The following is an 11158-nucleotide window of genomic DNA, read 5'->3' as shown; positions in this document are numbered from 1 at the left end:
GACTTGGGATCTGGGTGCCGGTTGACCTGAACTGGCTCTGGAGGAAGGCTGGGGAGGCCTGCTTGCCTGCTGGGTTATGTCGGATACATTACTTCCCATCTCTGTTCCTCGGTTTCCTCACCTGTAAAATGGGGCTCCAATACCTGTTCCTCTCCTTTAAGCTTTGAGTCTCATGTGGGACAAGGACTGTGTCTGACCTGATTATCTTGTATCTACCCTAGTGCTTAGTACAGTACTCGGCATGTAGTAAGTACTCAACACTTATCGCTGCTAATATTATGGCCCAGTCCTCAGTCCAGGGGTTTCTTCTGTCCTCGTAGCCAGGATCCCAGCTGCTCTGGACTAAAAATAACCCTGGCATTGCCAAAGAGAGAAGACTGGTCACTCAAATGGGGTGAGGGGGGCCTAGGAGGGAGGGCATGTAGAGTGGTTATTATCATTATTATTATTACTACTACTACTACTACTACTAATAATAATAATGTTTGCAAAACACTATACTAAACACTGGGGTTAGAATAACCGCCAGACCCAATCCCTATCCCACAGTCCAAGAAGGAGGGCAGACAAGTATTTTATCCCCATTTTTTAGATGAGGAAACAAGCACAGAACAGTTAAGTGCCTTGCCTAAGACCTCCCCCACTAGATTGTAAATCCGTTGAGGGCAGGGACCATTTCTGCTAACTCTCCTGGACTCTTCCGAGTACTCAGTAGAATGCTCTACGCAGCTGGTCCTCATTAGCGCTTAGTACAGTGCTCCACAAAGAGTCTCACTGGGGAAAGAAGATGGGCCAGTTGAGAATCCCACCACCCATCCCAGTCACGCCTTGTCCCGTCCGGATTGCAAAGCTTCACTGTGTGCGGCCCGGGTTCTGGAAACCTGTGGCCTCTCCCCAGCTGGCTCAGCTCTCCCTTCCTCCCCACTCCCCCACCCTCCCCAGCGTCAGCTGTCACAGGAAATCAGCCTCGGCTCCGAGCTGCAAGATCGGAGGCATCGGGCAGGGGCAAGAAAGAGGTTTAGCCAGGGTGGGAGAAAGGGAGGCTGGGAGGTTCTTTGGCCGCCTCCACTCCCCTCTGCTAGTGGGGCACGGGAACGGTTCCAGCCCTCAAGGAAGGGACAGGCACGGGTTCGGGGTGTGGGGGGGTGAGTGCGCAGAGAGTGCTGAGAGAAGTGTTGAAAAGCGCATGATTGAGGCAATAATAATTCATGTCCTTCGCACGGGCTTCCTCCTAAATTAGCTCTCAGAGCCATTAATGTAATCAAGAACATGCCATTATGTCTGCTCAGTCACTGGTGCCAGACCTGGTTCATTATAATCTCATCACCTCCCCGGGCCAAATCCCCACCCGCCTCTCCCCGTCCCCAGGCTGCCCTCAGAGCTGGGCACTACGAGCCCCAGGGAAGCAATGGCTGGTAAAGGGAATGGGGAAGACTTGGGGGGTGGGGTGGGGGGCTGCCAGTTGTTCATTTCAAGCCATGGGTAAGGGCTGAGAGGACTAATGGAGAGAGCACGGGGCTGGACTCCCCAGACTGGGATTTGAGGCCCAGCTCCGCCTCTACCCTGCTGGCTCATCTAGGGCAAGCTGCCTAACCTCTCTCGGGCCTCGGTTTCCTCCTCTGGAAAATGGGGAAAATATACCGCCGCTCTCCCAACCCCTTAGACTGTGAATGCCATGTGGGACAGGGACTACATCTGATCTGAGGACCTTGCATCTCCCCCAGTACTAGATGCACAGCAAATGCTTAGTAAGAACTATTACTACTAGTTAGTGGGGATTAGTAGAGAAGCAGTGTCGTACAGAGGATAGAGCATGGGCCTGGTGGCTCAGTGGAAACGGCGCGGGCTTTGGAGTCAGGGGTCATGGGTTCAAATCCCGGCTCTGCCAATTGTCAGCTGTGTGACTTTGGGCAAGTCACTTAACTTCTCTGGGCCTCAGTTACCTCATCTGTAAAATGGAGATTAAGACCGTGAGCTCCCCGTGGGACAACCTGATCACCTTGTAACCTCCCTAGCGCTTAGAACAGTGCTTTGCACATAGTAAGTGCTTAATAAATGCCATCATCATTATTAATATTATTATTAAACGGCCCCGGTTCTCATCCCGGCTCCTCCACTTGACTGATACGTGATCTTGGGCAAGTCGCTTGACCTCTCTGGGCCTCATCTGTCAAATGGGGATTAAGACTGTGAACCCCATGTGGGACTGGGACTGTGTCCAAGCTGATTAGCTTGTATCTACCCCAGTACATAGTACCGTTCCTGGCACATAGTAAGCACTTAAAAAGTACCATTAAAAAATAGTAGTAGTTATTATCCAGGCAGTCATGAATGACTGTAAAATTTAGGACAACTAAGTGATAACAATAATAGTTATGGTATTTGTTAAGCACTTACTATGTGTCAAGTACTGTTCTAAGCACTGCTGTAGAAGTAAGGTAATCAGGTTGTCCCACATTCATTCATTCATTCATTCGTATTTATTGAGTGCTTACTGTGCGCAGAGCACTGTACTAAGCATTTGGGAAGTACAGTTCAGTGACAGAGACAATCCCTGCCCACATGGGGCTCACAGTCTCAATCCCCATTTTACAGATGAGGTAGCTGAGGCACAGAGAAGTTGTGACTTGCCCAAGGCCACACAGCAGACAAGTGACAGAGCTGGGATTAGAACCCACGACCTCTGACTCCCAAGCCCGCACTAGGGACCAACGATCACAAAGAGTCAGGAAACCATCTCCAGCTTGAAAAGTGAACCGAAAGCCCGGCCTCCCTTCGACTGTCCCAGCCGGTATTTCCCTGGTGAATGGGCAGCCGCGGGTGGTGAGCGAGTTAAGCAGCTGCCTCAGGGCGCAATGCCAGTGGGGGTGAGCGCCAAGGGACCCAGGGGCTAAAGGGGGAGGTGGTTGTGAGGCAGTGGGGCCGGTGGCGGAGAAGCGCTCTTCCGGGAGACTGCGGTCAGATGCTGCTTAGGACAACGTACGGGATAGGAGGGGGATCGGGAAGGGGAGCGGCACGGGGACCAGGATGGGGACGCTGACGTCTGCCACGGGCCTTGCTTCTCACTCGTCTCCTCCTCCGTCCTCAGGCCAACCAGCTGCTTTACGTCACGACGGGTCAGTCCCCTTCTACCCCTTCAGCCAGGGCCCAACCACCTCAAGCAGAACGACCCAGGGCTGGGCCTGCCTGACCAACCCCCCGTGAACCCTTGGGCTTTATTCAAGGATCGGCAACTTACCCGGATCTTGGAGAACCAGGAAGGAGCACCGGAGAGCTCAGAAGAGCACTTGACGAGAGCGTGGCCCTTGGGGAGGCAGTGGGATGGTTCTCAGCGATCCAGGATGGGAAGGCTGATGAGGGAAAAGTCAATAATAGTAATGTCAGGTACTTACTAGGTAAGTGCTGAGCACTGAGATAAGACTCAAGACCATCAGATCGGGCATAGTAGCTGTCCCATTTGGGGGTCGTGGTCTAAGAAGGAGGGAGAACGGGTATTGAATCCCCATTTTACGGATGAGGAATCCATAGCCTAGAGAAGTTCAGTGACTTGGCCGAGGTCCCCCGACAGGCAAGTGGTGGAGCCCGGATCAGAACCCAGGCCTCCCGGTGCCTTGTCCTGGGCTCTTTCCACTAGGCCACGTGAACCCCTGGGCGAGCCGAAGAAGGCAGCCGTGGTGTTTGCCCCGCACCGAGCCCCTCAGCCCCAGCCCCCCGGGAGCTTCAGAGGGGCCCGGGGACCCCAGAGGCAGGAAGCAATGGTCCCGGGCTGGAAGCGGCAGGTCCAAAGCCCTGAGCTCTTCCAGCTGCTGCCGCAGACCTCGGGTGCAGTGGGACCCCTGCCCCGACTCTGTCCCGATTTCCTGATTTTTCTTTGGTTCTGTTTATAGTTCCCACATCCTACAGAGCGGAGCTGGAGCTGGAGGAGAGATCGTTTTGTAGTTGGGGTTTGTGTTCCAAATGGCTTCTTTCAGGGCACTTGCTTTCCCATCTGTTGTGGTTATGCCGGGGGCCTGGACCTAAACCAGTAACTAAACCTTGATCTCTCAGGCCTCTGGGCCACTGGCTCCTTGCTGCCTAATAATAATAATAATAATAATAATAATAATAATAATAATGGCATTTGTTAAGCGCTTACTATGTGCAAAGCACTGTTCTAAGCTGCTCAGGCCCAACCTCCCTGCACGGCATCCACATCCTCTTTCCACACTGACTCTCAAGCAGCAGTGCACTGGGGCAGGGGAATGTTGAGGCCTCACCTCTTAGAGCTGCTTGCTGCTCACCCCAAGGGCCCAGGATCAAAGCGGGAAAAAGATGGAATAGGAGACGGGGGTGGGCTTCCCTCTTTCCCTGTCCCTTCCCTCCCCTTTCCTCCTTCCCTCCCCTTTCCTCCTTCCCTCCCTCCCCCTTTCCCCTTCCCTTCTCTCCCTCTCCCCCTTTCCTCTCCCTCCTTCCCTTCATCTCTCTCCGTCCCTTCCCTCTCCATTGTTCTCTCCCTCAGTCCCTTCCCCCCAGATCTCACTCCCACTCCCGGAGGAAGTCTGCCCAGTGCTCTGAATGCCAAGCGAGGAGCCAAGCAGGACTGTGAGGAATTACGCTCTCCCAGCAGGCGATGCCAAGGAGAGGTGATAATCGCTGTCTGACTCAGGAAGAGGGAGATTATTGGGTCTGTCATGACTATTTCAGGGAAATTAATTACACACCATACCGCGAGGGAACTCGCCCATTAAATTTCTCAAACGCAGTCGCCTGGAATCCTCTAAACACAGCCCGCCCGGAGCACCGAGGGCAGGGGCGGACCGCCGGGGACCCTAAGGGCCACAGATCGGCTTCCTCCTCCTCCAGACCGGTGGCCAACTTGGGCCCCAGACCCAGGCAGCTGCTGCTCGGGGTCTCCCTGGCTTTGGGGAGCTCATCTCAGCCTCCAGCTGCTCACCTTGGGAGAGCAGGGGGGGCCCAGGAAGCTCTAGGCACCTCCTCACTGCACCTCGCCCTCGTCTCTCTCACCATCGACTCCCTTTCCCCAGTCCTTCCTCCTGCCTGGCTTCTCCCCCTTCCTATTCGGCAGACCACTGCTCTTTTCACTTAAACCCCTACAAAAATCAGATCTCATTCATTCATTCATTCAATCGCATTTATTGAGCGCTTACTGTGTGCAGAGCACTGTACTAAGCGCTTTGGAAGTACAAGTTGGCAACATATAGAGACAGTCCCTACCCACCAGCGGGCTCACAGTCTAGAAGGGGGAGACAGACAACAAAAACAAAACATATAAACCAAATAAAATCAATAGAATAAATATGTACAAGTAAAATAGAGTAATAAATATGTACAAACATATATACATAGGGACAGATATACATATATACATAGGGACCGTCTCTACATTTGTTCGTATTTATTGAGCGCTTACTGTGTGCAGAGCACTTGGGAAGTACAAGTTGGGCACACATATAGAGGTGGTCCCTACCGAAAAACAGGCTCACAGTCTCACAGTCTCTACAGGCTCACAGAGTACGGTGCTCTTCACACACAATCTCCTCCAGGAAGCCTTCCCTGACTAAGCTCTCATCTCCCTAACCTACTTCCCTCCTTAATGCGTCACTTGCACATTTGCATTCTCATCCCCTAAGCTCTTAGGTATTCGCCCCACCCCAACAGCAATAGTAATAATAATGATAATTGTAGTGTTTGTTAAGTGCCTTCTATGTTCCTGTAGCCTGTAAGCCCCTCCCTGTACACTGTCAACTCTTTTAGGCCAGGAGTGGCATATTCAGGGATTGCATCTATCAACTCCAATCAATCAATCAATCAATGGTAAAAGCACAGGCCTGTGAGTCAGGAGGACCTGGGTTCTAATCCTGGATCTGCCAGTTGCTTGCTGGGTCACCTTAGGCAGGTCACTTCACTTCTCTGTGCCCCAGTTTCCTCTACCGTAAAAGGGGGACACCTGTTCTCCCTCCTATTTAGACTGTGGGCCCCATGCGGGACAGTAACTGTTTCTGATCTAATTAACTTTTACCTTACCTTAGCTTTCAGAACAGTATTTGACACATAGTAGGCACTTAACAAATAGCTTAAAAATGGGATTTATTGAGCACTTACTATGTGCAGAGTGTTAGGGAGAGTACAATATAATAAAGTTGGTAGGCATGTTCTCTGCCCACAAGAAACTTACAATCTAGAGAGGGGAGGCAGAGATAAAAATAAATTATGGCTATGTACCTAAATGCTGTGTGGAGGTATTGTACTTTCCCAAGCACTTAGTGCACTGCTCTGCACAAATACCACCACCATCATCACTAATAATAATTGCTAATAATTACGGTATTTGTTAAGTGCTTACTTAGGTGTCAAGCAGTGTTCTGAGTGCTAGGGTAGATACAGGATAATCAGGTTGGACACAGTCCCTGTTCCCCACGGGGCTCACACGCTTAATCCCCATTTTGAGATGAGGTAACAGGCACAGAGAAGTGACGTGACTTGTCCCAGGTCACACAGCAGACCCAAGGCAGAGTCGGGATTGGAACCCACGTCCTTCTAACTCCCAGGCCTGTGCTTTATCCACTAAGCCAAGACTTTAACCTTCCTGGACCTGGCCTCCCCCTTAACAGTGGCCCCTTTGAGATGGTTGGTTGGTTGGATTTATCGCCCTTCCATTTATTATTATTTTTATGGTATTTGTTAGGCACTCACTACGGGTCAAACACTGTTCTGAGCGCCGACGTAGAAAGAAGTTAATCAGGCAGGACACCGTCCCTGTCCCACTTGGGGCTCACTTAGGTGGGAATGCAGGTGTTTAATCCCTATTTTACAGTCAAGGGAACTGAGGCCTAGAGGAGTAAAATGACTTACCCAAGGTCACATAGCAATCGTCTGGAAGAGCCAGGATTAGAACCCATGTCCTCTAACTCCCAGGCCTGTGCTCTTTCCACTAGGCCACGCTGCTTCTCCCCCCTCTGGGCTCATTGTGGCCAGGGAATGTGTTTGTTATATTGTTCGATTGCGCTCTCCCAAGCGCTTAGTACGGTGCTCTTCACGCAGTAAGCACTCAATAAATATGATTGTCCGACTGGTTCTTCCATTTACCTTTCCTTGGCCCCCTCCTTAACTCCTTCCACGCTCCAACCAACCCACCCACATGGGGTGGGTTCCCTAATCAAGGCCCCCAGCAGTAGAGCGGCCCAACAGCTTTGCCTCTCTCCTGTAATGATGATTGATGATGATACTCTGCTTTCCTCAAACACAAATTCTCACTCCCTGACTCCTGCCTCTGCCATCCCAAACCATCAAGAGTCACTGTACCCAAAGTCCCTCCCTCCCTTCCCCGGGAATGTCCCCCTAATGGCTGTAGTTTTGCCTGGCTCTAAGCTAGGCCCCCCAGCCAGGATTTTTGTCCAGCTGTGAGCCACCCACTCACGGGGCAGTCAAAGACCCTGAGTTTACACTCATTCCAAGACACCTGCCCCATAATCTCCATCCTGGGGACCAATCAATTGTATTTATTGAGCGCTTACTGTGTGCAGAGCACTGTGTGCAGACCACTTCCTCAAATCACTCTCTTCACCCTAGAAGATTTCCTCAGTGTAATTCACATTTTCACTTCGCACATCCCAGGATAACCTCTTCCATCAGCAGGACACCATAACCACATCTGTGGTATTTGTTAAGCGTGCACCGTGTGCCAAGCCCTGGGGTAGATGCGACACAATCAGATCAGACCCATTCCCTGTCCCACTTAAGAGTCAAAGTGGGAGGGAGGACAGGTTTTGAACCTCCATTTTGCGGAGGAGGAAACTGAGGCACAGAAAAGCGACTCACCCAAGGTCACACGGCAGGCAAGTGGCGGAGCTGGGATTAGAATCTGGGCCTCCAATTCCTGGACCTGTGCTCTTTCCACTAGGCCACACTGTTTTTCACAAAGCTAAGTAACCTCGAAGGGCAGCTCATCCCCCAAATGTGCGGTCAGTGGCAGGGTATCTAGAAATGCTGGCTCCCAGATCTACGGGAGCGAGGCTCCGCAGAAGCAAAGCAATGATGTAAAGACCTTGGGAAAGCAGATTCCAGCGCGGCCACTGCTGACGGCCACTGCTGACGGCTGTTGGCCACCCCGAGAGAATCTGAAAGGAGATGCAAGCTGGGCAATTGTTCAGAGGGAGACATTGGGCAAATACTGCGGAACTGTCCATTGGGAAAGACGTTGCCCTATCCCTCCGCTCTTCCAATTCAGAGCCAGGAAGTCAAACCGTCAATTCCAGCTCCACCCAGGCGCCCCTGGAAAGCCTCTTTCGTCACGAGTGGCTGCAGTCGAAATGTCACTTCCACCCTCTGCATCGCTTCTCGGAAAACAGCACGCGAACCGTGTGTAGCCGTTTCTGGAGAAAAACGCTAAATGGGAAGGGGGCAAGCCGGAAAGCGGGCATCACCCGAGTCAGGCTCCAGAGGCACCTTGGCGCTCTCGATCGCGGGGGTTTCCGATGACGGTGCTGGGTTCCTGCTTTTCCTGGGGTCCTTGCAATCCAGTCTCTCCTGGCAGTTGACGCCAGAGAGGCAGGAGAGGGCTCGGGTTGAAACCGGGCCCTGTTTCCAAACTGCTGCCCGCCGCGCCAGGGCAGAGGGAGCAGATTATAATTTGGAAGCCTGAGCCATCGGGGTTCTTGGCATTTCTGGGGGGGGGGGGGGGGGTGCGGGGGGTGCCACTTCATCTCGTGGCTTCCGCGGAGGGGTCCGTGAGGTGAACCGTCAGCTCTGACACACAGCTGGTCGAAACGGCACCTCCCGTCTCGCCCGATCGACTCTGACCACAGGGAACGATTCTGCCTCCTGGGTTGAACCCTTGGAAGTGGTCGAGAACCGCTACTTAGGCCTCCCCTAAGCCACGGGGCACTGAAGTTCTGTCCGGATCCATGTAGGGACCGTCTCTATATGTTGCCAACTTGTACTTCCCAAATGCTTAGTACAGTGCTCTGTATTTATTTTATGTATGTATTTATTTTACTTGTACATATCTATTCTATTTTATTTTGTTAGTATGTTTGGTTTTGTTCTCTGTCTCCCCCTTTTAGACTGTGAGCCCAATGTTGGGTAGGGACTGTCTCTATATGTTGCTAATTTGTACTTCCCAAGCGCTTAGTACAGTGCTCTGCACATAGTAAGCGCTCAATAAATACGATTGATGATGATGATGATGACCTGCACACAGTAAGCGCTCAATAAATACGATTGAATGAATGACTTCCCCTAACAGGTGTTGAGGGGAGTGGGATAGAAGGTGGTTTCCCCAGTCCCCCAGTGGAATCCAGAATTTTGGCTTGAAACTTTTTTCACCACAGATCATAAATTCCTTGCAGACAGGGAACGTGTCTTTTTTCTAATGGTCTCTGTTGAGCCCTTACTATGTGCCAGGCACTACACTAGGTGCTGGGGTAGATGCACACTAATCAGGTTGGATACAGTCCTCGTCCCACATGGGGCTCAAAGTCTTAGTCCCCATTTTCTAAATGAGATAATTGAGGCACATAAATTAATCTACTTACCCAAGGTCACAAGGCAGACAAGTGACCGAGTCAGGCTTAGAACTCCTGACTCCCAAGACTGTGCTCTAACCACTAAGCCGCACTACTTCTCAGAATACATCCTTACTCTGTACTTCCCAAGAGCCTAATACAGTGCCCTGCACCCAACTCAATAAACGCCGCTGCCATCACTGCTTCTAATAATAGCATCTGCCCTATTTGTTAAGTATTCATTCATTCAATCGTATTTATTGACCGCTTACTGTGTGCAGAGCACTGTACTAAGTGCTTGGGAACATATAGAGACAGTCCCTACCCAACAACAGGCTCACAGTCTAGAAGGTATATAATATATATATATATATATATGTATATATATACATTAGTAAGTACTTATAGACGGATTTTATTTATATATATATATATATATATATATATATATATATATATATATATATATATATATATTTACTAATGTGCCAAGCACTGTACTAAGCGCTGGGGTAGATGCGAGATAATCGGGTCAGACACAGTCCCTGTTCCACAGGAGGACTCCCGGTCTAAGGGGGAGGGAGAACAGGTATCAAATCCCCATTTCACAGATGAGGGAACAGGCTCAGAGAGGTCAAATGACTTACCCAAGGTCCCACAGCAGGCAAGTGATTGACCCCAGAATAAAATCCAGGTCTCTCGACTCCCCGTCCTGGGCTCTTTTTCTGACGGTGGCCATTGCCTTGTCCTTTCATTGCTGTAGAAGGAATGAGAAAACATTGACTAGGGGGCTGCCTTCTGCCAAAAGCCATCCAGGCGCCTATGGACCGGAGCTTATGCTATGGATTTTCAGGAGGCATTTTTCCAAGATTTCCAAGTGGGGAGACCAAATGCGAACAAGAGTGAGGGAGGACGGAGCTTGGAGGTTCACTATCTTGCTGGAGATCCAGCTGGAGGCTGGTGTCGCTTTCATTTTGAACAAATGAGCTACGCTTGGCAGGTGGGATGGGGAGAAAGGCCATCAGGAAGAAAAGAGCCTGGAAAGTTCCCGCCTCTCCCGACCTCCAATCCGTGCTGATTCTCTTTAGTCAATCAATCACTAAGTCAGTGGTATTTACTGAACATTTGCTCTGTGCAGAGCACTTGAGTCCAATACAACAGAGCTGGTGGACGCCGATCCCTGCCCACAGTGAGCCTAGACTCCTCATCCCATGACCAGTCCTGTCGGCCGTTTCTTTTCACTACCCAGTATGGGCATTCAAATCCTTAAAGACAGCGTGTCTTTGACGGACTCAGATCAAGTGGCGCATTTAGAGCCGTAGCACGCTCTGCAAATGCACCCCCAAGGCTCGTCTGAAGGCATCCCGTTTAAAAAATGAGATTTGAGGACAATCTCCCTCTAAATCCACCCCAAGGAAGGCAGTCCAACTTTTTTCCAAATCTGTTTATTTAAATATTAAATAAAAACACATCAACTAATCATTTTGGCATACATTTCTCATTGAACATAAGAAATAAAACAGTTGATTCAGTCCCGGTAAAAAAAAAAAAAAAATAAACACAACCCCCCAAAACAAACTATATACACCTTAATCAGATCACGTAGTGTCTTTAAATATCATATTGCATCGCAGTCTGCAGAACAGCACTGTTGA

The sequence above is a fragment of the Tachyglossus aculeatus genome, chromosome 18, assembly GCF_015852505.1.
Source record: "Tachyglossus aculeatus isolate mTacAcu1 chromosome 18, mTacAcu1.pri, whole genome shotgun sequence".
NCBI lineage: Eukaryota > Metazoa > Chordata > Mammalia > Monotremata > Tachyglossidae > Tachyglossus > Tachyglossus aculeatus.
Note: the sequence above shows the minus strand (reverse complement) of the source record.